The 27,331-nt window shown below is 42.3% G+C and overlaps 1 protein-coding gene and 1 non-coding gene across 10 annotated transcripts in view; both read left to right on the plus strand.

Annotated features, from left to right (window-relative positions):
- Positions 1 to 27,331, plus strand: part of BACH2 (BTB domain and CNC homolog 2) — a 362,193-nt gene that overhangs the window by 292,521 nt on the left and 42,341 nt on the right. The window lies entirely within an intron of this gene.
- Positions 15,477 to 15,583, plus strand: LOC131834968 (U6 spliceosomal RNA). Its single transcript, XR_009355055.1, has one exon. It is a non-coding gene; the product is annotated as a U6 spliceosomal RNA (small nuclear RNA).

A 27,331-nucleotide genomic window follows, 5' to 3' on the forward strand; every position in this document is an offset into this window, starting at 1 on the left:
TTGGCAGTGATCAGTTAATACCTTATGTTTCTATCCTTGTTTGTTTTGGTTTTTAACCAAATCACAGGCTAGATCAAAGGTGGCATTGTTTTTGCTTTCAGGAGTGGAGCAATTAAATAATGGCACTTTTGGTTTCCTGATATCTCAGAAGTGTTCTTTTTCCTATTAACTCGGTGCATATAGTAAAACTTATCACTCTGCCATAGACTCCTAAAATATGTTGACAGTCTCTCTACCCGACGTTGGCACCAACTCCAAGCTAGCTGATCATTCGGGGAGCTTTACTGTCTGAGATGGACTTCTGTGTGCAGCCTGGCAAAGACTGTGTGTGAAAAGTTAATGCATTCAGCCCCCTGGGTGGGATGGAGCCAGGCCTCCAACGTGAGCACATTTTTTGACTGACTGGCAACAAAAAGAAATACCGGCAGCTGTTCCCAAGCAAGCCAGAAAGTTGGCCCAGGGGTGGAAAAAAAAAAAAAAAGAGCTGGGATTTAGCCAACAAAAGATTCCTGTGTTTAGAAGAAAATCAAAGGAAGGATACAAAAGGGTCACAGTTACAGCTGAAGTAGCAACTATCTCATTTTGTCTTCTGCTTTGTAAAGGATGGTATAAAATACAATGGCAACTCATTTTTTTCTGATTATTTGAGTCTTCATTTTTGCTCTGTTGTTTCTTTTTTTCTTTTTTTTAAGATTTTATTTATTTATTTGCCAGAGAGAGAGAACAGGCAGGGCAGAAGGAGAAGCAGGCCCCCTGCTAAGCAAGGAGCCCAATGCCGGACTCGATCCCAGGACGCTGGGATTATGACCTGAACCAAAGGCAGAGGCTTAACTGACTGAGACACCCACAAGGACTGAGCCACTGGCCCCTCTTTTTCAATTCTTTCTTTGCAAGGGCTGCTGACATATCATTCTTCCTAAAGACAATAGAGAGGTGATACCTTGCACGGAGCCGGCCTCAGCAAGCAGAACAGAGTAGGGCAGGCAGGTCTGTGAGAGCGGCAGCCACACACGCATAGGCTGAGCCATGTTGAGTGACGTGGGTTGGAATGGAATTATGTGTACAAGTCACTTCAGAGATCTGTCCGCAGAGGCTTCTGACGCCTTGCAACTGACCTATTATTCTTGTTTCATTGGTTATAAAAAGAGAAGGGTGGGGAGAAACAGAAAAGTTACTAAAGGGCCATGAAAATATCTGCTAAAAAAGACAGGACTTTCAGGTCTTGCCATGTAACGATGACAGCTCTAGTAGCAGACCGCTTCTTCCTTCCCAGGAGACACCTTAGACTATGGGAATCTTCTTTCTCCCTAGAGAAGCTGTAGTCACCCAGGAGTTGAGCTGTGTGCCCTGTATAGGAAGGTGGGAAGACTAGGACTACGGAACACCAGGATTTAGGGTAAGAAGTTCATAGTTTGGGGAAATTAGTAGGGTACTAAAAGATATTTGAGGCACACCTTTTGTAACTGTGGAGATTTGGGGGTGGGGGGGACTTTAATCTATCAGATTTACAAGATGTTCACAGAGAGAAAAGTGATGACCTTTCAAAGTTCTGTTTGACAAAGTATCTGTGTGCCTCTTATTTAAGGCGGTTACGGTAAATGTTGACCAGATGTTCTCATTCACAGAACAGAAGAAATAGTGTCCTCGCTACATCTGAGGGATTTCGGCTGTATTAAAGGAGAATTTTATAGCAGTGTAAGATGCTAGACACTGAAATAAGGTACAAAAAAATACAGAATTGGGATGCCTGGGTGGCTCAGTGGTTAAGCGTCTGCCTTTGGCTCAGGTCATGATCTCAGGGTCCTGGGGTTAAGCCCCATATCAGGCTCCCTGCTCAGTGGGAGGCCTGCTTCTTCCCCTCCCACTTGCTCTGCTTGTGTTCCCCCCTCGCTCTCTGTCTCTCTTCTCTGTCAAATAAATAAATTAAATCTTTAAAAAACTTTTTAAAAAAATACAGAATTGGGGCGCCTGGATGGCTCAGTGGGTTAAAGCTTCTGCCTTCAGCTCAGGTCATGATTCCAGAGTTCTGGGATCGAGCCCTGCATCAGGCTCTCTGCTCTGCAGGGAGCCTGCTTCCCCCTCTCTCTCTGCCTGCCTCTCTGCCTACTTGTGATCTCTCTCTCTGTCAAATAAATAAATAAAATCTTTAACAAAAAATACAGAATTATCTTCAGAGGAGTTGGGGTGTGTATGGGTGGTATGTTTAAAATATATACTTATAAGGACAGGTGGCTTAAGGAAAGCAATTCATAGACGCAGAGGCATAGAACACATGACCCTTTTCATAGGTCACTTCTTTGGGGATTTACTTAGAAATATAAGGCAAGATCATTTCCTTCAAAGAGTTTAGAATATTGATGAAGAATCAAGATAAAACCAATGAAATCAAAGCTGAACAATTCAAGAGCATTCATTGTAGCTGTCAAGTATTGTTGGCCGTTGTTTGCAGTGTGGGAAAAGACAGGATTTTCTTTTCATTGCATCCGTGAAATTTAGACCACCTAAAATGAACACTCACTGGACCAATAGAACCTTATTGGGGAGCACATGGGGAGACACGCTCCAGGAGAGGTCACAGGCATGGCCAGAACCCCAAAGGAAGCATTCACGGGGCATTGGGGAGCCAGCTTTGATAGCACAAATGGCAGAGTTAGGGAAGTAATTCAAAATATGTAAGAGTACATGGGGCCTTAGCATGAAAGAATAAAATTTAGACAAAAGAGTTTAATCTTGATCAAATAAGCAATAGAAATTCACTGAAATGTGAGCCAAGAAGCAACATAATGAAAAATAGTTTAAGGAATATCTGTTGAGCAATGAAATGGTTAAAGGATGGAACAACAAACGTACTCCACAGAGAGAGGCACAGCCAGGAGATTCACCCTGATCCTAGCATGAGCTGAGAAAGGTCTGTGCCCTGGAGAGAAGACAGGGAGAATGATGGCACCTTCCACAGGTCGCAGAAAATTAGACATGGGAACACACAGGTGGAGGAAAAAGGCCATGGACTGTTGATGGGTATCTGTGGGGCTTTATATCTACCCAAGGCACTGAGAGCACAGAACTGAAGAGACGGGTCTGAGGAACCCGGGGCCCCGGGCTCGCCCAGTCGTTAAGCATCTGCCTTCGGCTCCAGTCATGATCCCAGGGTCCTGGGATCAAGCCCCGCATGGGGCTTCCTCCTCAGCAGGAAGCCTCCTTCTCCCTCTCCTACTCTCCCTGCTTGTGTTCCCTCTTTCTCTGTAGATAATGTAGATAATGACCAAAATCACCAGGAAGCAATGGTCCTCAGAAAAGAGAAGAGTCATAGGGGCAGGCAGGGACAGAGATTAACTCTAACACTCAGACCCCCATTGCTGGTTTCTCTGCTAACAATGAGGTCTAGTCAGGAGTGTGGCTTTCATCTTATCTTCAATTTGGGAAATATTTCATCTCCAACAGTTTATCTCACTGAGGCTACTATGTACAGAGATGTTCCCTAAATCACCTGTTAGGGAGTATGACACTGGAGTGATTCTATGAGTGTCACGTTTTACTTAGCACACCTGCATATAAGGACCCACAGGGAGATACCAGATTTCTAGATCACAAAGCCCTTGCCTTGGGGTTATTTGTAATCTGGTATCACATGTTTTAAAATGCCAGGAACAGGGGCACCTGGGTGGCTCAGTGGGTTAAAGCCTCTGCCTTCAGCTCAGGTCATGATCCCAGGGTCCTGGGATCGAGCCCCGATTTGGGCTCCCTGTTCAACGGGGAGCCTGCTTCCTCCTCTTTCTCTCTCTGCGTGCCTCTCCCCCTACTTGAGATCTCTGTCTGTCAAATAAATAAATAAAATCTTTGAAAAAATAATGCCAGGAACAGATTCAGGCAAAGGTGCTCGCTTAGGAGTAAAACCATGGTGATGAATGTTTGATGGACATAATTGTAATACAAAGCAACACAGAGAGACACCAGGTAACAAAACATACACACTGTGTTCACACCCACACAGGCAGGGACCACTCTGAGCATCACTTGGTGGGCCAACCAGGCATCAGATGTCTTCGGATGCAAATATTCATTAAAATTACATCATTCCCAATGATGGATTCAGTGTACAGCTTGACTTCCTAAAGCCTTTTATACAGCTTCCAGTTACAGGAAATCAAGGATTAGAGAAGAGAAATGGGCTTAACAACACCATGAAGGAAGCAACAGGTCAAATGCAGGGGGTGCGCCTTTTTACAGGACAAATGGCCTGATTTCTTCAGTAAGTCAGTGTCATAAAAATGGGGCGAGGCTAAATTAAACAAGATTTAAGGGATTTAGAAACCAGATACAATATATGGTCCCGGAGTGGTTATTGGTTTGGACAACCAGTTATATAACTTTTGGGAGGGAATTGGAGAAATTCAAATGTGATCAAGGTAATTAAATGAAATTTTCTTGAAATGGAAAGGTGGTGCTACTGGGGAAAGGCGACTGGGGAATGATACACTGGTTGTATCTTGGTTTGGTTAAAAGATAATGTACGTGTGTGTGTGTGTGTAAAGAAAGAGCCGTAGGGGTGTGTGCTAAAATGTTAACAATGGTGACATGTGAATGGTAGAATATGATGGATTTTGTTTTGCTTGTCTGCATTTTCCACTTCCTACAGTGTGCATTATTACATTTCTGTAATAATAAAAGAGTTATTTGAACAGTTCAGTGGATAGAAGGGAAAGAAAAGAAGCAAGACCAAGTGAAGTTTGGAGCATAATATTGGAAGAATAAAACTTCAAATATGACTTTCTATGTGATTTCAGAGGTTCTGTGGGCTTCATTGGTTTTCTCTCTATAAGTGCCAGTGCTCTACCCAGCCCCCATGCTTTCTGGTCCCTTCTGTCCAGTCCAGAGATCTGCATTCTCCTAAGAAACTCCAGTACTTCCCTTGGGCTGAACAAACTTGTACTCACGTGAAAAACAACCAAAAAGCAATAGAGGGAATAGATTTCTTCTAGTTCCTTCTTGTGAAAAATTGAAGACCTTTCTTCATATTTAGGTTTACCCTTGGTCATTGAAACTTACAGATGCCCTTGCCTTTCTGTATGTTTTCCAGAGTGACGCTTCTGGAAATCAATAGTGTTATTTTAAATGGAAATAGCTCAGATGTTTTCCAAGTCTTTGACCCTATGCATCCCCAGGTAGAGAAGGAAAGTCTCACCCTCCTGTCAAACCTTATGCAGCTTTGAGGAAAGGACAAGATGTAAAGAGTGTCTCTGCTTTCCTGTCAGCCTGGAGTACAAGTACTGAAACCAAAGAAAAGGAGGGTCCTTTCATAGGTATTTTCCAACATACATAAATATCTCTACAGATCCGCATTGGGAAGTTACTCAGTAACTTTTAGTATTTACATTAGGCCCTGGTTGTATACAGATTCTGGTCAGAGATGTGTCAGAATGTTCAGTAATAAGGACATGTTTTTATACTAATCAGAGGGATGATGACATTTTACAAAACTAACAGTAAAATGCTTCTTTCATCTTTAACTGGGCTTTATTAAAAGAAGATACCGCAAAGTCACTCCCCACCCCCAGATCCTGAGCAGCCTAGACCCCCGGGTGCCCCTGGAACTTAACCGCTTTCATTCCTCTCCACGTTTCCCATGTCAGAGGGAGCTATGTGTAGGGGCCCTGCAGCAATAAGGTGGTTCCCCTCCATCGTGCCCAAAATCTGGGAGAAGACAACTGACACGTGTACGACTGAAATTTCAGAAGAGTGAGTCAGAATAGAAAGTAATGCTCTAATGGGTCTGCACCTGTAAGTCTCATGCCGGGGTTTAAAACAACTTTTACTTCATAAGCAAACTAATACCTCCTCTGCAGCCAGCAGAATGCTGGGTCTTCCTTACTTCCTCCTCCTCAGGGACCTCCAGAAATGTCTCCTCTTTTAAGTTGTTTTTTTTTTTAAGTGACTTTTTTCTTCAGTCAACTGTAGTTTTTTTACATGGGAGGTCTGCAGTATTTGATTCTTCTAATACCCATGTTTTGGTCAGTTCAGGCTGCCACCACAACATACCACAGATTGGGTGGCTTAAACAGAAATGTATTTTCTCACAGTTCTGGAGGCCGGAGGCTTATAGCAGCCACCTTCTTGCTGTGTCCTCACTTGGCCTTTCCTCTGTGTACAGAGAGAGAGCAGTGGGTCTCTTCTGTTCTCATAAAGACACCACTCCTGTGAGATCAAGGCCTCACCTTATGGCATCATTTAACCTTAATTATGTCCTTAATGACCCATCTCCAAATACAGTCACATGAGAGATTAGGGATTCAAACTGTGGAGTTTAGTAGAGGATATAATTCAGTCCATAACAATCCACTAAAAAATGATGGATTTGTACAAATATAAAACAACACATGTGCAAGATTATCCACATATGTACAACTATATAACCACATATAATGCGGTCATAAGAAAGAAAAAAAAAAAAAAACAGCTCCATGTACTGATAAGGAGTAATTTCCAGGATATATTTTATTTTATTTTATTTTTTAAAGATTTTATTTATTTATTTGACTGACAAAGATCACAAGTAGGCAGGGACACAGGCAGAGAGAGAGGAAGGGAAGCAGGTTCCCTGCCAAGCAGAGAGTGCAGTGTGGGGCTCAATCCCAGGACCCTGGGATCATGACCTGAGCCGAAAGCAGAGGCTTTAACCCACTGAGCCACCCAGGCGCCCCCAGGATATATTTTAGAAGGCAAAAATAAGATGCAAAAGAACGCATACACTATATATGATATGGTCCTTTTGTGCAAGGAAAAAAGGAAAATAAGAATATATATTTATAATATATAAAAGTATATGTATAACTTATAAGCATATACATGCATAAACACATTTGCAGATTTTATAAAAAGAAACAGAAAAGATAAAGAATTATGGAAAAAGTGACCTATTGAAAGGGGGTGAAAGGACTAAAAAGTTTAGGATAAGAGTGAAGCTCTGAGCATATCTTTTTATTTGATGTTGACTTTTTTGAATTATTTAAATGTTTTACATAGGCAAATAATTAAAATTTAGGCAAAAAGATGAAAAGGAGCAAACCTAAAAATTTAAACAAACAAAAAACGAATTCACTGTATATTAAACTGGTTAGTAGAACACACAGAATAGAAGAATAAGTTAGATTAAGTTTTGCATCTGTTGCTATGACTAGACATCCCCTGTGGGACATTCTTCAAGACCGCTAGCCTGAACTTTTCAAAAACATCAATGTCATGAAAGGCAGAGTGACAAGGGACTGTCCTAGGTAAACGCAATCAGTGACCTTTGATTGGCTCTCAGATTGAAAACAAATCTGTAAGGGACATCACTGGAGCAATTTAGAGACCCTGAATATAGACTGTATATTAGTTTATAATGTTACATCAACATTACTTTTCTTGGGTAGGAAAATGGTATTTTTTATATAGAATGTCCTTATTCTCAAGAGATATATGCTGAAGTATTTGGAGGTGAAAATGTAATTTATTTTCAGATGGTTCTGGAAAGAAATGTGTGTGTGTGTGTGTGTGTGTGTGTGTACACGTTGATAGTAAAGAGAGTACATAAATTGAGCAAAATTGAATAGTTGGTGAATCCAGATTAATGGCATAAGAATGTACATTTCTTTCATATTTTTCTATAGATTAAAATTTTCAGGTTAGAAAGTCGGGGCAAACATAATCGATGTGAACTGATCTTGTCCTGAAGGTGCTCCGTTCATTCAGGAAGCATTCACAGAGCACCTACTCTGGGCCAAACCCTGTTGTAAGAGTTGGGCATCTTGCGTAGGATAGGACAGAGTAAGTTGGAGTTCTCCTGGACCTACATTTTAGTGGGAAAGACAAAAAAGAAAACAAGATAACTTTAGACTGTGGTAAGTGCTAAAAACAAAATCAACAGGGTGATATGATAAACAGCCATCAACGGGAGAGGCAGGATTAAACAGGGTGGCCCGGGAAGGCTTCCCCAAGGAGGCAGCCTTTGAGCGGAGACCTGAATGGCCAGAAAGAGCCATTCATCTCTTCAACAGATTTGCACTGAGCACTGGCTGTGTACAGGTAAGCCCGATACCTTCACAAAGTTTATCCTCCCTCTAGGGTTTACATATGGTAAACAGGAAGAGTACGTTGGTGATCAGTGTTACAAGGGAAAAGAAAGCGGGGAGGGGACTAGTTCATGAGGACAGGAGTTGAAATTCTAGATAGAGGAGCTCAGAAAGGTCTCACCAAGCAGGCAACACAGAGAGACCAGGGTGAGAGCTAGGGCTAGGAGGAGACAGATCACAGCACCGCCGATAGGCTGCTTCGTGACTGGCTTCCCTTCGGGGGAGTAGAAGTCTTTTGGCGGTTTCTGGCTAGAACAGGGATGTAATCCAGCTTACCTTTCCAAAGGATGCTCTGGATGCAGGTTTGAGAATAGGCAGCAAAGGGTCAAGGGCAGAAGCAGGGATAGGACCGAAGCCTCTCCGGCAATCACCTAAACGAGAGGTGGTTTAGACAAGAACGTAGCAGGGAGGGGAGGCAAAGGTTTGGATTCCGACTCTGTTTTGAAGGCAAAGCTGCCAGAATTTCCCACTAACTGATTGGAAGTGGGATACGGGAGAGAGAAAAGGATCCAAGATAAATGAGGGTTTTGGCTGCAATACTCGAAGGATAGGAGTTGCCTTGAACTGAGGGTGGGAAGGAAAGTTTGCCCCGGGAGCAGGTTTAAGAGAGGAAACAAGGGTTTGGGGGGGGGGTGGTTAAGATCAGGGATTGGTCAGCAGTCCGGTGGAGGGAAAACGTAAAACCAGAAAGACCTACTGAGAATTTCACAGCAGACTTGGGCAAGGATAATTAGGATTGCCTGGTAGACGTCTTTCCATAGAATTTTTTTTTAATTAATTTATTTATTTTTACAAATAAACCTATTGGCAAGTTGAGCTCTGTCAAGTCAGATGAGAAGGTTACCTCCCAGGGCACGTCTTCTGACTTTAAGAGTCGGGCTCCCACGCGGAGCTGCTGTAGAATGCCTCCCTCGTTCTGGGTGCTGGCTGGAAGTTTCAGTGGGAAAGGAGGAATTCGTGCCGAAGATGTGGCCCTAGTCACAGTAACGCGTGAGGCAGTGTTGGTGGGGGTGGCGCTGCAGGGTTCAGCCCGAGTGTAACAGTGGTTCCCAGACATTTTTTGCCAATGACCCCTTTGACATGTGACCAGATTCCACAGGCTGTCTTTCAGTTTGAACCCAAACTTCCCTTCCTTCCATGCCCCACGCCTGCGTCCATGAGGGACACACATTCTAAGCATATTTCGTTCCTCAAGAGCAGGCTCTGGCAGCTTTGAAACTCTTCATTAGCATTCCATTGCCTCATCTGCTCTCGCGCCAAGATTCCGACAGAGGCTGCTCTCAAAATAAGGAGGCCTATTTATTCCAATTCTCCCTCCCCCAGGAAGATGCTGAGAGCTTTTCGTGAGAATTCTTCAAAAATTGCTGAGATTCTGTGGACTTCAGAAAATGTACTTAAAATGGGGACTCTGCTAACGAGGGCCCTCACTAGAAACTCGCTGGTGGAGAGGAGGGGCCTTGAACCCGCTGTGGTCTGAAGGGCCCTCGTCATTCTGCCCACTGTGGTCCAGCCCAAGAGAACACTCCCGCGAGACCATCTTTTTTTGGCCGAGAGCAGAAACAGAGGGGAGGTGGGTTGGCCCTCTCCCTCTCATTCTTCAAACCTGTTCTTCCCATCTCCCTGGACTTCATTCAAAAGCCATGTTAGTGAAATAAACCAGTCACCAAAAGATAGATACTGCATGAGTCCACGTATATGACATACCTGAAGTAGTCAGATTTACAGAGACAGAAAAAGAATGGTGGTTACCAGGGCCTGGGGATGGAAGGGGAAGGGGGTTGTTTAATGGTTACAGTAGTTCAGATTTTCAAGATAAAAAAAGTCCTGGAGATCAGTGTCACAGCAATGAATATACGTAATACGACTGAATTGTACACTTAAAAATGATCATGGTGGTATATTTTATGGTACATGTTTTTTACACAGTTTTTTTAGTCACATTAACATTACTTCCATGGAAGGAAAAAATACTCAAGCTCTAAAACTCGAATGCCTTAGGACAGAGTAAACAGGCAGAGTCCATGGGTTAAGGTTTTTATGTTATAACCACGGCTGTTTCTATCATCCACCTCCTCGTGATTCTGCAGGATGGACATACCTGTGGTGTGTGTGTCTCTGGGTCTAGGTGGAAGCACTCCAGCATTTTCTAGATACTTATTCATTCTTTTGAGGGGCTCAGCTACACACTGAGCCTGATACAATTTTGTCTTTTAAAGAAAGACCAAAGAATATATATACAATGGACTACTATGCAGCCCTAAGAAATGAAATCTTGCCATTTGCGATGACATGGATGGAACTAGAGGGTATTGTGCTAAGGGAAATAAGTCAATCAGAGAAAGAAAATTAGCATTTGATCTTACTGATATGAGGAATTTGAGAGGCAGGTTGGGGGGTTGTGGGGGAAGGGAGGGAAAAATGAAAAAAGATGGGACTGGGGAGGGAAACAAACCATAAGAGAGTCTTAAACGCAGGAAACAAACTGAGGGTTGTTGGAGGGGAGAGGAGAGGGCAGTAGGAGGGATGGGGTGACTGGGTGATGGACACTGGGGAGAGTATGTGCTATGGTGTGTGCTGTGGATTGTGTACAACTGATGAATCACAGACCTGTACCCCTAAAACAAATAATACATTATATGTCAATTTAAAAAGAAAAGAAATTCCAAATTGCAGCATGAAATACTCAGGGTCACGTAACGGACTACTAGAAAATCCAGGATGCCCATGTCTACCTCAGGCCTGGTCCCAGAATCACTCTTTCTCTTTATCTCAGGCAACCCCTGCTCTCTGGCCAGGAGTAGTTCTTATTAAAGAGCATGGATTTTATGAAGCAGGAGGATTAGAGAGAGTAGTGTCTTGAAAGCAACAGCTCCCATACCAACCAGGTTAGCCCTGGGCAAATCCCTGATCCCCTGAGCCTAGCTCCTGGGGATAATATGAATGCTTTGCAGGATAGGAGTGAGTACCTGGGACATGGGACATGGGTCTTTTGTTCATGGTCATCATCATGATTCATGGTAGGAAAAAGGCTTCAGAATCCCCCTTGAGACACCCAGCATGCCCACGGGGTAGTCCCCTGCTGGGCTTAATGTCGAGCAGGTCTAGGTCGGCTCTACTTGGCACAGATTTCTATTCCAGCTCCTACTGTTACTTGCTTCAAATACAATTGTCTCTTAGCCCAAAACTTACTGAAATTCAGCCTCTTTTATGCTTCATACACACTTGGGCCCCTTTTCTAACCAGTTATTGAATTGTACAATTCCCTGGGTCCCGTAGAGTCTGGCCCCCATGGGTTCCTCAGTCTGTATTAGAAGGTTATTTTTGGATCTTAGGATTTACTTCAATCCTTTTTGGGGAAAAAAAAAAGTATGATATTATTTGAAATTGTAACTTGCTTTGAGTTAAAGATTTCTGAAAGAGCATGATCATCTTAGCATCTAAGGCTTTTTTTCTGCTCTGTCTTAATAGAACGTAGAGGGGCAGCCTCTATATGAGCCTGGCCATCTGTGATCAAAGGCCAGTGTCAAGAGAAGGTCCCTCCACTGCCAGCTCCGCAACAGGAAGCCCTAGTTCAATTGTTCATTGCAACTTTGTGTCTCGATTTTGAGTTAGAATCATTAATGAGATAGCAAGGTCAGAGACCTGGAAAAACTACCCAGAAGATTCCAACCCAGATTCGAGTCCTAAGACTAACATACGGCTATATGAGAGCTAGCACGGGTGATCTCCAGGAACCTAGTTGGACCCATCATTGCACGAGTATCTCTGTTGCCTTGGCTTCAGGTTGCTGGTACAGAGCTGTGTTCTCTCATAAGTTCTGACCATTCTTGATAATTTAGAGCTGTCGACCATGAGCATCAACCATAAGTAAATCCCAGTACTTACTGCCATGTTTTCGAGCATATTCTGTACCTCATCTCACTTCTTCGATTGCCTTGTATCCTTCATCTCTTCTACTTGTGGTCAGGACCTCTGGTTTCTTTTCTTCTTCTTAGCAAAGATATCAGGATTACCTGGTTCAGTACTAAAACCTGTGCGAGAGATTATTAAGGAGGAGGGCTTTGGGCTATTTTCTCCTGCCATTTTCAATGACAGGGCGTGTACAAGTTTTATGATATTATTAAGTGGCTGTTGTGTCAAGCCCAGGAAAATACAAGATGGGACATGCTGCTATCCATTTAAACAAAATTGTAGGTCCATAGGACTGACTGCACTCCTCCAACAGGTCTAAATAGATAAGAGCTTACTTGTTCAGCACAGGAAGATCATGCCTGGAAATAATGCCTGTATAAATGACTTGAAACTCAGTCCGCTAAGTCTGCATTTGTTTAATTTCAAGGTTCTTCAACTATACAGTTGAATTTTTGTTGAATAGGTCTGATGGCCTTTGAAAACTTACATACTTAGGAAATCACTGACTTTTTTATTTTTTTAAATATTCCCTTCCTCTACATTCTATGAAGACTCCCTGTGTTCTCTGTAAATGTTCATGATCTCAGCAGACTGGTTGGACTAGGCCAGCATTCCAAACTAAAGTAGCTTGACGGATGTGCCATTCATAGACTCACAGGAGACTTGGGGAAGTTCAAAAAAGCTCTGTTTGTTTTGCCAACTCACAAGTCCATATATTTTGGCAGTGGTATCCAAAGTAAATGAAAATATTATCAGCCTTGTCTTTCTTCCTTGTCAAGATTTGTATGAAGTGTTTAAGGAACACTAAGAACCATAAGTCCTCTTAATTATTGTGGAGAAACAGTGAGGAGTGTCACAGATTACAGGTTAGAAAATAAAGCATGTTAGAAGTCATCTAGTCCAATCTCCCACCCAGTTTGGAATCCCTTTATTATAGGACATAGGGATCTCTCCAGCCTCTGCTGGAACACTTCCAGCAATGCGGAGCTCACCATCCCTCAAGAACTGCTTCCATTTTGTCATCTGCAATTACTAGAAAATTCCTCCTCATTTGTGCCAGATAGCTACATCCCTTACATTTTTATTTGTGACCTTATTTATGCCCTCTGGAATGAAAGAGAACAAGTTTCATTTCTTCTTCTCATAATAGCCCATTAGCTCTCGAAAGACAGCTCTTCCGTGGGGCCTGTAAATCTTGCTTTCTCGGGATTTAACAGCTGGGTTCCGTCTATCACATAGATTCAGTGCTCTTCATGATCCTTGTTGGTCAGGCCTGCTCTTAACACACAGCACTAAATGCTAGCGTCTCGATGTGATCTGAAGAGTAAAGAACAGAGGAAAGCTATAACCCCTTCCCTGCGTTAGACATGTCTTGGGGTAGCCGAGAATTGTGCTAAGTTTCCCGGCCTCTGTGTCAGTGTCCTGACTCACCTTATTAAGCCAGCACTTTCCCATCCTGTCCTCACAAAATGGACTTCTTTTAAGATTTTTAATCCATACAGGATTAAAAATTTTTGGATTTTTTTAATCCACACAGGATTTGATGTCTATTTTTGTTAAAAATGAATCTTTACATTTTACCCCATACTATCAGCCTGTGGTCATTCTTTGGGATCTTGATTCTCTTTCCTGAAGTATCTGACCAGCTTGCCACCCCCATTGTCTCCTAGTCAGATATAGAACTTAACTGTAACAGAGCAGATGACAGAAGCCACGGTCACATCGCCAGACAACTTTCCATCAGGTTGAAGTTGACATTGATCCGTCATCCAGCTACTGGTCATTTAATTTTACTACATTCCAGATCCCGTTGTTTCATATTATTCAAAGTGTGACTTAAGAGATATCAGCTGCCTTGCTGGAATCCTGGTATGCTATTTCTGGTGCATTCTCTGAGCAGTAATCCTATCAAAACTAGAAATGAAGTTCTTTTGGCATGACTTGTTCCTAATGAAGCTTGAATCATCTGCCACTTTCCTGTCTAGGCTCTGAGTGGGTGACAGTTTGCCGAGCCCGGAAAGATCAAATATACGGTTCAAATGGAAGTGCTGTTCAGAGACTTGGTTTTACTCATGAAGAGTATCAAAACTTCCAGAGAGCAGGTGGAAAGATTTCAGAGTGCCACATGCACATTTGAATTGAGTGACAGTGAAATGTCAGGGAAAAGTCTCCTGCATTATGTGTATACATCGTAAAAATGAAAAGAAAACCGTGGGGCGCCTGGCTGGCTCAGTCGGTGGAGCATGCAACTCTTGATCTCGGAGTGTGAGCTTGAGCCCCGCTTTGGATGTAGAGATGACTTAAAAATAAAATCTTCAGAAAAAAAAGAAAAAGAAAACCGAAAAAATAATAATACTGTGACTACAATTCTTGGAAAGTGGCTGATAAGACTGAGATATGATGTAAAAACAGAAAAGGAGGGGTGCCCGGGTGGTTCAGTCATTAAGCATCTGCCTTTGGCTCAGGTCATGATCCCAAGGTCCTGGGATCCAGCCCCGCGTCGGGCTCCCTGCTCGGCGGGAAGCCTGCTTCTCCCACTCCCACTCCCCCTACTTGTGTTCCCTCTCTTGATGTGTCTCTCTCTCTGTCAATTAAATAAATAAAATTAAAAAAAAAAAAAAACAGAAAAGGAGGCAGGATATTAGAAAAACAAAAACTCTTGAGTTCCTGATGTCCACAGTGCCCCAAATCTCTATGAAAGAGAGGGTGTGTGCAGTAGGAAGGTAGTGGGGAGGCAACCCCATCCAGGCTAGGAGTCGAGAGCAGGGCTTCTAAGGGGAAATAGGTTTAAAATGGTTCCTTGATCATGGGATGGGTTTATAAATCCCACAGAATGAAACTCAGATTAAAAACACACACCAGGAGCGCCGGGGTGGCTCAGTGGGTTAAAGCCTCTGCCTGCGGCTCAGGTCATGATCTCAGGGTCCTGGGATCGAGTCCCGCATTGGGCTCTCTGCTCTGCAGAGCAGAGAGTCTGCTTCCTCCTCCTCTCTCTCTCTATGCCTGCCTCTCTGCCTACTTGTGATCTCTGTCTGTCAAATAAATAAATAAAATCTTTTAAAAAATAATAAATAATAATATTTATAAAAACACACACCAGGAATGCTGTGAAGTGTGTAAAACTGGCGATTCACATACCTGTACCCCGGGGGTTAAAAATATATTATATGTTTATAAAAAATAAAAAATTATTTAAAACACACACACACACACACACACCAGGGGCACCTGGGTGGCTCAGTGGGTTGAAGCCTCTGCCTTCTGCTCAGGTCATGGTCTCAGGGTCCTGGGATCAAGCCTCACATCGGGCTCTCTGCTCAGTGGGGAGCCTGTTTCCCCCTCTCTTTCTGCCTGCCTCTGCCTACTTGTGATCTCTCTCTCTCTCTCTCTGTCAAATAAATAAACAAATAAATTTTTTAAAAATAAATAAATAAAAATAAAAACACACACCAAGAAGTGCTCACTTGGGCAGCACATACACTACAACTAGAAGGATACAGACAGGGTTAGCATGGCCCAGGTACGAGGATGACACACAGGTTCATGAAGAAGTACCATGTAAAACATACACACACACACACACACACACACACACACACACAGAAAGAGCTGCCTCAGAAACTCCCCCAGTGATGCTGAGTTCAGGTCACCTCCAACATCAGTCTTCCTTACCTTCTCTTTCTATTTCCCCGTTTTAGTCTTTCTCAGATACCAGGGTCCTGAGAAAGCCTTTCCAGGTCCTGCCATACGAGGACTGGGTTCTACAGGCAACAGCCCATGGACTCTGTCCCTCCAGCAACGTCCCTGTTTTCATAGAGCTGCACTTCAGTCCCTCAAGTTCCCTCTCTCCAGCACCAGGAATGACTGAATCCTGGAAAATACTGCTGTAGTGTTATTTTTGGCTCCCTTCATTCCCGCCCTGTGTCTGCCTGCTCATCGACAGCCATTAACAGCTGTTAGAGGGGGCTTTCAATTGCCTGGCTTCTTGCTGAAGTGTTTTAACACCGGGTTTCTAAGAGCTCGGCTACGCTCTAGAGGTGAGAGAAAAATGGCAGAAGAGTTACATAAAGCCCCCTTCATTTGGGGAGCCAGGTTTCCTCCCCCCCCCTTTTTTTTTTGCAAGAAAAATAAGCCTCTGACAAGAGCTGTAGAGGCGCCGCCCAGCTGCATCCCTGTAGAGTCGATTCTGATGATCTCATGTGGCGGCCCTAGAGGCAGCCCTGTGCCATTAGCAGGAACACAGTCGAGGAGTTCCAATGTCTATGCATCGTTGACGTTGAGCATTTTCCCATTCCCACCCTTGCTGAGCTGCTGGAGTTCTGGACTAGACACAGAGGAGGTAGCCTGGCAGCACAGAGATTAGAAGATGCCAACAGGACCCCCTGAGGCCATGCACAAGCCTGTACCCCAATCAACGTCTTCCAGGAGCCCACTGCTGCCAATGAGACTGCCGGCTGGCCCTCTCCATTGTTTACTTCCCTACGAAGGACGGATAAGTACAGTAGACATTTGGAAAGTTCTGAGCTCCTCGTAAACGTTAATCCATTGATCCTCACTAGCCCCAGAAGAGATGATGATGTTGTTCCTGATCAAGGATAAACCCTTCATGCCTACCAACACTTTACCACCTTTGGCTACTTCACTCCACGCCTCCTACCCCCAGCGGGGACTAACGCACAGTCCTGTCCCCATGTTTCAGACTAGAAAACAGGAAAGGCCCTGTTCAAATGTCTTCGACGTCAACACTTAGCCAGAATAATAGTTCAGTCTCCTAATCCCAGTGTTTTCTCACAATACGGGTATGTGTAGCACAACATGGAAGTGAGATGATCTCAAGTGACGTATGAAGAACTTTTTTCAAAATCATTGTGTTTCTTTTAATATGTATTAGAAAAAGCATAACCTGAGATTTCACGGATAGTCTTGCTTAGGATAGATTTCTTTCTGAGCTAAATTTATTTAAGGAAGAAAGTGAGTTGCATTAAAGAAAATACTAAAAATTGTGACCGCGGGTCCCAAGTCTCTGTAGTTTAGGAAAGACTTCATAATTCAGCACTTTTCCTTGCACAAGTGCAAGCACTCTTCCTTGTCCACAAGACAAAAATCTGTCTTGTACAATATCTACCCAAAGGAAGCCACAATGGCATCTTACTGGGAACTCAGGGTCATGCCTATTTTCATAAGTTTTGTATAAAATACGGGAGTAGGCTTTTGCATTAAGTACATTTAGATGAAAACACTTCTTGTGTGTGTTTCTTTCCATCAACATTCTTGGTTATCTGATTTATGTATTATTTCCAAAACACCCTAGCTCTCCTGCTTGGGTCCCTAAGTATCTATACCACCTCCTCTCCTGTCTGTAGCCCTCCTAATGGCGAGGTTAGAGCATACTGCTCTACCTGACAACTGTCATGTTGCAGAATTTCTTCAGGACTAGCTAAGACGATTTGCACCTCTCTATCAGTTTTCTGTAACCACATACCTCTCCCCACTCCTTTCCTTCTCCTGTTTCAGCTCAGTGAAGTTCCAGAGAAGACCTACTTGTTTGCTCTTGTGGGTATCCTTATAATTTAAATGTTCTTCCAGGGGTGCCTGGATGGCTCAGTGGGTTAAAGCCTCTGCCTTCAGCTCAGGTCATGATGCCAGGGTCCTGGGATCAAGCCCCGCCTCAGGCTCTCTGCTCAGCAGGGAGCCTGCTTCCTCCTCTCTCTGCCTGCCTCTCTGCCTACTTGTGATCTCTGTTTGTCAAATAAATAAATAAAATCTTTAAAAAAAAAAAAAGTTCTTCCAAAGAATGGTTATGGAGGGCAATGGGTTTGATAACAATAACCCCAACTTCTGTTGCTAAAATTGTAGGAGACAGAGGGGATATATGGCATGAGATGAGCCAGGACAAGTCAGTTGAGCCCAATTCTGAAGAGCCTTGAATGCCAACGTGAAAGGGGCCTGTTTTTTAATGCTGCAGGAAGCGGGGAAATAAAGTGATTGTCACTGAGAAGATTAGCCAGGCAACAATACAAAGGAAGAATCAGGGAGAAAGAGACAATGGCCAGGTTGTTACAGTGGTCTAAGCAAAAAGTAAGAAGGCCATGAAGGAAGTTATGTTTGTTTGAAAAGAAAGATACAGATGCCTTTTAAAGACTGAAGAGTAACAGAAAAGTCTTAAAATTGTATCATGATTTTCAAGCAGACGTCATTGACGAAATTGTTGATTATCTATTTCTTCTTGATCAGTGCTATTCAGTAACATTTTCTATGATGATAAAAATGTTTTCCTACATGGTCCAATATGATAGCCACTAGCCACATGTGACTACTGAGCATTTGCAATGTGGCTAGTGTGACTAATCAGTGTGAATTTTCTAATCGTATTTAATTTTAATTAATTGTAATGTAAATAGCCACACGTGGTTAGTGACCATCATGTTGGACTAACCACCCTAGTGCAGGCCTTGAGTACAAGGGCCAGCTATCTCGCCTGACTTGTTTGCCATTCTGTCCCTAGAGCTTGTATTGTCTGTCACATAGTAGGTACTTAATAAATATTTGTTAAGTGAAAGAATAAAAAGAAACCTTATGAAGCAGAGGCAAAAATTATGTCCTGTTCGAATCAATATGCTCCTTTATGGAGAATTTTGGCCCCCACACAAAAGAGGAGGTTGGAGATTTCCCACACACATTTAGAACATTTCCCAAATGTTTAAACTGAAGCTCTCAGCTTGTGCAAGTAGAATAAAATCAAGGCAAGGGGATAGATGAAAGTCAGCCATGTGGTGGGAAAACCCAAGCCCAAGGTCTGTTCTTTCGGTCCCTAACTTCTTGGTTTTCGTTTCTGGCTATTGTAGAAATTGATAGCACCCAGCCTCTTCTTGAAATATGTGAGGGTAATGATCAGCATGAAAAAATGTCTTTTATGAGGAATGATAAAAAGAAAATGTGTTAGAGTGGCTTGGTTACATGGCTGTAGAAATACAGGGAGGTCTACACGTGATCTGGAGTGAGGGGCTCAGGAACTTAAGCCCCATGACCTTGGGCAAGTTGTTTAAGCTCTCCAAACCACAGTTTCATAGAAAATGAGAAAAGGAATCATAAACACTTCACTTACCAAGCTGTTGGGAGGAAGAAATGATATAATAATAGGAAAATTCATGGTTCATAATCCATAAAGTTCCATTCAGAGGTTTATTTTAATTCACACAGACTGGAGTTATATCTAAATGTATGTCGGAGAGACACAGTTATATTAAAATATAATGCTGATACGTGCCTTCTAGAAAATGAAAAATAAGAAGTCCTCAAATTCCAGCTACCTATATCCAAAACAAAATCTAAACAATCCCAAAATAGACTTTTATTTCTCTTAACATTAAAAAAAAAAAATTCTGGAAAAGCTGATCCCACAACCTCCTTCCAATAGCTTATTATGACTCAGTAGTGCTTGTTGCCAGGAATTTCTTTGTCTTTCCACCATCTCCCTGCCCTTTTAGATTCAGTGGCTGCGACCCCTTCCCCATCTGCCCGGGACCACCTCCCACTTGTCACTGCTCCCCTTCATACCCTTATCTTACCTCCTCTGCTCTGTGCTTCCATCACCTGCCTCAGACCCCCCTTGTCTTAGCATTAAATGTTCGGCCCTTTTCTTCTCTTTCTTCAAACTCACAACTTCCGCAGTACCTGTAGCCATCTATTAGGAAATGCCTCTGGGCGCCTGGGTGGCTCAGTCGGTTCAGCATCTGCCTTCAGCTCAGGTCATGATCTCAAGGTCCTGCAATCCAGTCCCACATCGGGCTCCTTGCTCAGGGGGAGTCTGTTTCTCCCTCTCCCTCTGCCCCGCCCCTCCCAACTCGTGCTCACTCTCTCTCAAATAAATAAAATCTAGGAAGGAAGGGAAGGGAAAAGGAAAGGAGAAACCTCTCCAGCAACCCGAATCTCCCAGGACCACCAGTTTACCTCCCTCACGCCTCATTTCCCTTTCTTTACTCTCCATGATGGTAGCAAAGAGCTAGTCATCACTCCACATGTACGGACCATCCACAGACAGAGCTCTGTGTAACCCTGTCAAATAACATCACACCGGCTTAGGTGTTCCATGTAGGTAACCACTACTTCCAGAAAGTTTCAAAACTTGGCCTGTATGTCATAATCGCATTCTGTTCCCCAAATCCAGCATTGTAAGGAGATTCCTGTTGAAGATAGTTATTCAGTTGCCACTAGAATTACTTTCTCGTAGTGCATAAATCCCATTTCTTTTTCATAATCATGACCACTTTTCTGGTCTTTTGTCATTTTTTTTTTCCAGAGTTGAACATTCTTATTAAAATAAAGGACCATACCTGTGCACAATCCAAATAATTGCTAATCAGTTCAGGGAACATGAGTCAGTTTTCAGGTTTTGCCATTCTCCCCCACTGACAACATATTCTCTTTCTAACCAGATTCAAAGACAGGAATCTCTAGAGATCCTATTGGTTTTCATCATACATAAGATTAAATAATTATTTAATTCTTATATTTGGGGGTCTATCTTTTCTTCTTTTTTCTTTCCAAATATTTTCTTTCCAAAATATTGACATCTAATTAAGCCTCACCAAAATGTACACCATTTTCCACCTTTAAACTTTTATTCTAATTCAAATGTCTCTTTATGGCTAGTATGTGGAAAAATAAGGCCACCCTAACCCCAGTGATTGGTAAAAATACTGAAAATTCAGCCCTCCTTATGGTGAGACTAGTTCATTGCTGGCTAGTCAATAGTATGACAACTGATTGCATTGGTAAAAGGGTAAAGTGGTAAGTATAGTGAAATTATACAAGACATAACCATTGAAAATAATGTATTTTAAAATCCTGTTATATTCAGAAATATAAGTTATACAGACTTAACATAAAAGATAAAGCAGCAGAACAAGCTCAAGACTTAAGACCTTCTAATGGAAGCCAGTAGGGTTCCACAAACGCATAGTTAGGTGATCACACTACCCAAGACCTGGGTTCACAGGCATGTGTCCTCAGGGCTGAAAAGCAGCAGAGAAAATCACACCTGGCCCTTCTTTTCCCTCCAGAGGGTTGCTGATCAGACTTGAAACCGTGGTAGTAAGGATTAGCCCCTGTAGTCTAGCTGTGTTCCCAGACCCACCACTGGGAGCAGACTAATCAGATGATTATATTCATAATAATCCATCAATTAGGGTCTTTATGAAGAAGTTGTATATAAAAGTCCTGCATACAACCAGATATAAGCCCACGTTCATTCAGAAGACCAGGTGCACTTTTCACTTTTCATTTTACTAAAGCTGGGAGTCAGTGGGAGTCCTCCCCTGAAACACTCAGATTCTTTTTTTAATATGCAAGTTATATGACTGTAAAAAGAGTCTTTGTTTCACATTTGCACTACTTGAAACATTTCCATTGTCTCATGCATTGGTCTATGTAGATGCAGGTTGTATTTTTGGTGGTCCATTGTCTGAGGAAAGAAAGCTAGGATGGGCAGTCTGGATAAATTGCATTCCCAGAGTTTCTTAAGAAATTAATTGTTTGAGGGTGCCTGGGTGCCACAGTCTGTTAAGTGTCTGCCTTTGACTTAGGTTGTGATCTCGGGGTCCTGGGATCGAGCCCCACATCAGGCTCCCTGTTCAGTGGGGAGTCTGCTTCTCCCTCTCCCTGCTTGTGCATGCACTCTCTCTCTCTCTCTCTCTCTCAAATAAATAAATAAAATCTTAAAAAAAAAAAATTAGTTGTTTGAATTTAAAGTGTGTTTTTTTCTATAAATAGGTTATAAATCATGATTACTTTCCTAAATCTGCTCCCAAATCTTATATCTGTATCACCTTTCATTTTTTAAAACTTATTCAATGACCGGGGTGCCTGGGTGGCTCAGTGGGTTAAGCCGCTGCCTTCGGCTCAGGTCATGATCTCAGGGTCCTGGGATCGAGTCCCACATCGGGCTCTCTGCTCAGCAGGGGGCCTGCTTCCTTTCCTCTCTCTGTGATCTCTTCCCTTCCTCTCTCCTACTGTGATCTCTCTAAAAAAAAAAAAAGAAAAAAAAAAAACTTATTCAATGACCAGATATTTATCATCATGCAAAGAGAGAAAGAAAGTAATCCTTTAGGAATAAGTGAAGGGCTATGAAAGTACAAGGGAACAGAAGATCATTCTAAGGAGAGAGGACATCATGGAGGAGAGGAGGTACAGGTGGGATGTCCAGGGTTGGGAAAAGGCCACCTAGGGCCAGTGTCCTCCCCTCCCCCATTATATGCCTGTAGCACCTTCTCTGTATTTCTGTCACAGCACCTATGGGATTGTATGGTAATTGAATCATTGCTTGTCTGTCCCCTCATCTAGACAGTAAGATCCTTGAGTCAGATTTCTATGTGATGGAGGTGATATTTTCAGTCTGCAAATCGACCATCTAGAACAATGCCAGCATGATAGCCAGTTGGTTAATGTTTGTCAAATAAATGAAGGGCATCCTTTAGCAAAGTTCTGGAGGCAGAAAAATGTGTGGCATGTATTAGATGGGAAAGAGAGGGAGGAATGTAACGGAGTCTGGAGGCCAACAAAAAGGATTTCACAGGATTCTAGTTCTGGGGTCCTTTTTTTCAGGCAAACCTAAGTTCTATTCATTTTGTATTTTTTATGGGAAAATATTTTTGGAGTTCCAGCTAAGGAGCCCATCTTCTCCCAGTCTCAGGGATGCATGAGCTTCCTCTATGGAGGGATAGAAATCTCTGTGGATGGGTTTTAAGGAGCCAGTGGGATCGACTCCAGCAACCACCACGGGTGTTCACAACTGGAGAACAAAGGGCAAGCCTTCCTGAGGATTTGTCTGCCGTTCACTTTTAAGCACAGCTTATTCACAAAGTGGGGGCTGTTTTGTAAGTCAGGGGCAGCATGTGTTTCATAAAAGCCCTTTCATGGGGAGCCTGGGTGGCTCAATGGGTTAAAGCCTCTGCCTTCAGCTCAGGTCATGATCCCAGGGTCCTGGGATCGAGCCCCACATTAGGCTCTCTGCTCAGCAGGGGGCCTGCTCCCTCTTCTCTCTCTGCCTGCCTCTCTGCCTACTTGTGATCTCTCTCTGTCAAATAAATAAATAAAATACTTAAATTTTTTTTTTTAAAAAAAGCCCTTTGAGTATTTGGTTCTCTTTATTTCTGCCACTTATACAAACATACATGGAAATGGTCCTTTATTTTTTCTTTGCATTATCAATTTTTCCTCTCCCTCCTCCCTTTTAAATTCTTAATGTTTTTATGTTTATTTTGCATTTTTTTAATGCTAACACAATCCAGCCAGTACATTTCCACATGGCCCTCGCCCCAACTGATGGCCAGCGACCTTGAACGAGGGCCTGGGCAGCCTTCTTTGGCTGGCCTCAGCGTCCACTCCCTAGGCTTCGGGTTTGCCACTACACTTCTCACAAGAGTGAGAAGCCTATGGTTAATTACGGTGCATGAATGGGAAATACTCCTGGACTTACTTGCATGCATTACTTGCTGGTAGTTTCTCTGTTGAGGTCTCTCCATCCTTGTTTTTACAGAGCTCTTGGCAGGGTTTCTGCAGTTGGTGTGTGAATTTTTATGATCTGTTGCATGTTATTCATGCAATTTCCTGCCCTGTAATGGTATCAGTTTTCCAGACACAGAGGAATACAGACTAAAACCCGGGAGCCTGCATTAGCATAAAATGTCCCAGTTCTGTCAGTTTGATTAATTTGTCTCTTTGTCTCCACTCTATATGATAAGTGCTATTAATGGTTGCAACACTTCATATGTCAAAGTCTTTCTTCCTAATGACTTGAAAATGCGGTTTATTTCCCCCCTTTTTGTATTATTTTCCTCATTTAGCATTCCACTCAAGTATAGATTTATGCCATGCTCTTTCATTATCTTACTGGTTGCAGCACTGGAGTGATTACATATGGTGTAGAGTACGCGTAAAGATGTGATCCCAGGGGCAGCAGCTGCTGATGCAAGCTGAAAATAGATCCAGCATACGCTCAGCACTTTTCCCAGAGGCCTTTTATTTATTAGGAACAGTCTTGGTACAGGACAGCTTGGATCCTCATTTAGCAAGATGACTTTTTTGCCTTTCGGAACACTGCAGTGACTTTGCTCTATTTACTGACGCTGCTGTGTAATTATTTCTTTAACCGCCTTGTATCTCAGCCTTGACTTAACCTAACAGAAATTGTAATATAATCTCGATATATAATGAACTCAAGAAGCGACAGGCTCCATTTGAAGTAATGGAGCTTGACAGATCTAAGGTTTAAATTAAATAATCCTATTTGTAAGACAGCATTTGTACATGGTACGCTGCTTTAAAATGAATTTCTATTCTTCTCTAGCACTTCTTAAACTGTTTTCGGTATTCTTTCTTTCAAAAGGACTTTTTCCAGAAAGAAGCGCATGACAAAGCCAAGGGCTCTTTCATAAGGAAAAGAATCAAATGAAATTTTTTTTACCCATTTCGATCACTGAACTGGAACCGGCATCATTAATGATTCGTGATGGGTACTTATTAATCTAGGTTGGCAAATCCAGACAGCTCAGACTGTTCTGTCAGCACAGAACATCTGTGATATAAATATAATGGAATTCAGGATTAAGATAATAGCGAACTTTCTGCACATGTTTTAGGTTCAGGTAGGTATTTTTTATCATAATTGTGAGAAGTCCTAATAACAAGTGTATTTATTTTCTAAATATATCCAAGCAGAACCCTCATTTCATGATGTCATTCTTCTCTTTGAGAGGTGTACATTCAACAGGAAAAGGAGGAAGTTCATCGTATATCTTAACAGATAGCATCAAGATAGTGATTCCTCCGTGTGTGATAAAATTGTGCAAATTGCAAAAACAAGAAATAAGAACATTAAGAGTTTCCGGGCAAATGACAGTCTGAGAATAATGTTATCTATTGGCAGAACCTAGTCCTGTGATGAGAAAGCCTTGAAGAGAAATGAATTTATAAATAGAACAGACCTCTTTATGGTAAAGTAACAAATAAAGGAGGCAAGTTAGTAAATTTCCTTTTTCTTTTTTGGTGTGTGATTTTACCTGCTCTGAACAGAGAAGGCATCAGAGAAGAGAGTGGGCGATTCCCTCCTTAAATTTGTTGTTGCCCTCAGATAGCACAATGGGTTCTATTTGGTAACAGAGATTTTATTAATTCCATAATCAAACGAGAGTCACATGGGGTTAAACCCATCATTTCCTGCTGGGTCAGGTTAAAAATTAAAGCAGTAATTCATGATAAATAAAGTGTGGGGAAAAAAAAAAAGAGTGATTGTCTCATTTTAGTGGGTATATATGACGCACAATGTTGTAGAAAGAGCAGTAATCCAAACCACTCCTAAAATAAGCAAACTAAGGAGCACTTCCCTGAGTCGAAGAGAAACCCCCCTCCCCGCCTTTCCTGCCCACACTCACAATTGCATGTAAAAGCGTTAGACCATAGCATTTATCAGGTTGATCATCGTGGTTCATATAGTCTCTCAAGTTTGTTTGGGAGTTTAGACTGCTAATAGCCTGTGTGTGTAATGAAAGCAGCAGCCTTCACCCTGCCCCAGAGATGCCCTCGGTATGAACACAACAGAAGACAAGGGAGAGCTCGCTTGCGGCTAATGCGCCTGCTTCCCTACTCTTTTTATTTTGTCTTCCTTTCTTCCTCTCCTGTCCTGCTTCCCGCTCTCACATACAAAGAGCACCCAAGCTTATTCTGCAGGCTCATCCCTAATTACCGTCGTTGTGCCACAAAATGTTATAGCCGATTTCATTCTCTGTCTCGTGGCCTCAGAACAGTGGGTGATCTTGCTTGCTATAGGAGAAGTGATACTCAGGCATGACAGGATGAATTAAGGAGGGGGACTAAGTATTAACTCTTAATTCCCTAGCTCTTGTGGTTCTAAATTAGATTCGGTGTCATTATAACTGGGAGAATGTGAGCATTTTATGGGTATGTGTCTGTGTCTGTCACTGGAATCATGTTTGATCAATTGAATTGACCTTGGTTTTCTGGTGAAACACATCAAGTGTATTATGAAACAAGCAGCCCAAATAAAGAAAAACATTTCACATATCTTGTCAAATATTTCACTGGGACCTCTAAAACTTGGTATTTCCCTTCTGCCACTAGATCTGAAATGAGAACAAAAGCACTTCATTTTTGATAAGTGAGACTTGATTTTCCTTTGAAACCTCTTCATTTCCAAGATGCCTTATGAGAGTTATCACAGTTTGGGCTAAGTTTCCCAGTAAATGATGTCGACTCTGAAGGAGGCTCTCAGGGTCAATTATTTAGCAAATGGTTTGTAAACCAAAGGCTAAAGGAAGAACTACATTATCAGATAAGAGCCAAGCAAAGAAAGAAGGAAGAAACAAACTCTATTGAGCACGTGTTGTGTACCAAGTGAATACAAAGATAATTTGAGCAGAATAACAACGATCTTAGGATCAAGAGGGGAAAAAAAGATCAATGGACTTACAGAGTTGGGTTTTTTTTTAATACTATGGAATACTGTGTTCCATTATAAACATTTGTAGAGGTATTTGAATAGAAGACAGAAAAGGGGGAAAGACTGAAGAGGGGGGTAACCAAGTTCTTAGTCTGTCTAAAGAAGTAAGAATAAAGTCGAAGAATTTCAGCCCCTAAGGACAGAACCAAATCAGCTGGGTTTAATACCAAGATAGTTGCTAGTAAGTAGAAATATAATATTCATTTTTGTTCCTGAATTCTGTTAGCAATTTCTCCCTCTTCACATTCTTTGGGAAATGGAGAAGTCTGCATCTAAAGCTTTACTTGGCTTTCAGTCAAAGGTCTGCCTCACCCAGGAAACCTCATCAGGAAGCCCAAAATCAATGGAATTTTTTTTCAATGGCTAACACAAGCCAGTTCTGAGCCCGATTTAAAATTCACGATATAAATTCATCCTGGCTTGCTACAGCTACGAGTGTACTCTATTTTCTATTGCTGACTCTTCCAGTAAAACATACATCCACTCCACTTTCCACACTTCAGATTTCAAGTGGAAGAGAGCTGTTGGAAGGCCTCCTCTCAAAACTGACTTACTGGACCTTGTAGAACCTGCTTGAGGAGCTTCCACGAGTATAGATGTGCATGTGCTTACTTTTTGAAAATGATCTTTGATCCAAGAAAATTACAGCGTTAGTATTTACGGGCACGCAATTATGCAGTGGGCTTTCTGAAGGTCCTGTTGTAAACAAGCTGGAGCTCCTGTCCCTCTAGTTTGGGTTATACTCTGTTCTACTAAAAAGATACATATGCTTCATTAAGCCAAGATTTATTAGCAA

This window comes from Mustela lutreola, chromosome 6, assembly GCF_030435805.1.
Source record: "Mustela lutreola isolate mMusLut2 chromosome 6, mMusLut2.pri, whole genome shotgun sequence".
In the NCBI taxonomy this organism is placed as follows: Eukaryota; Metazoa; Chordata; class Mammalia; order Carnivora; family Mustelidae; genus Mustela; species Mustela lutreola.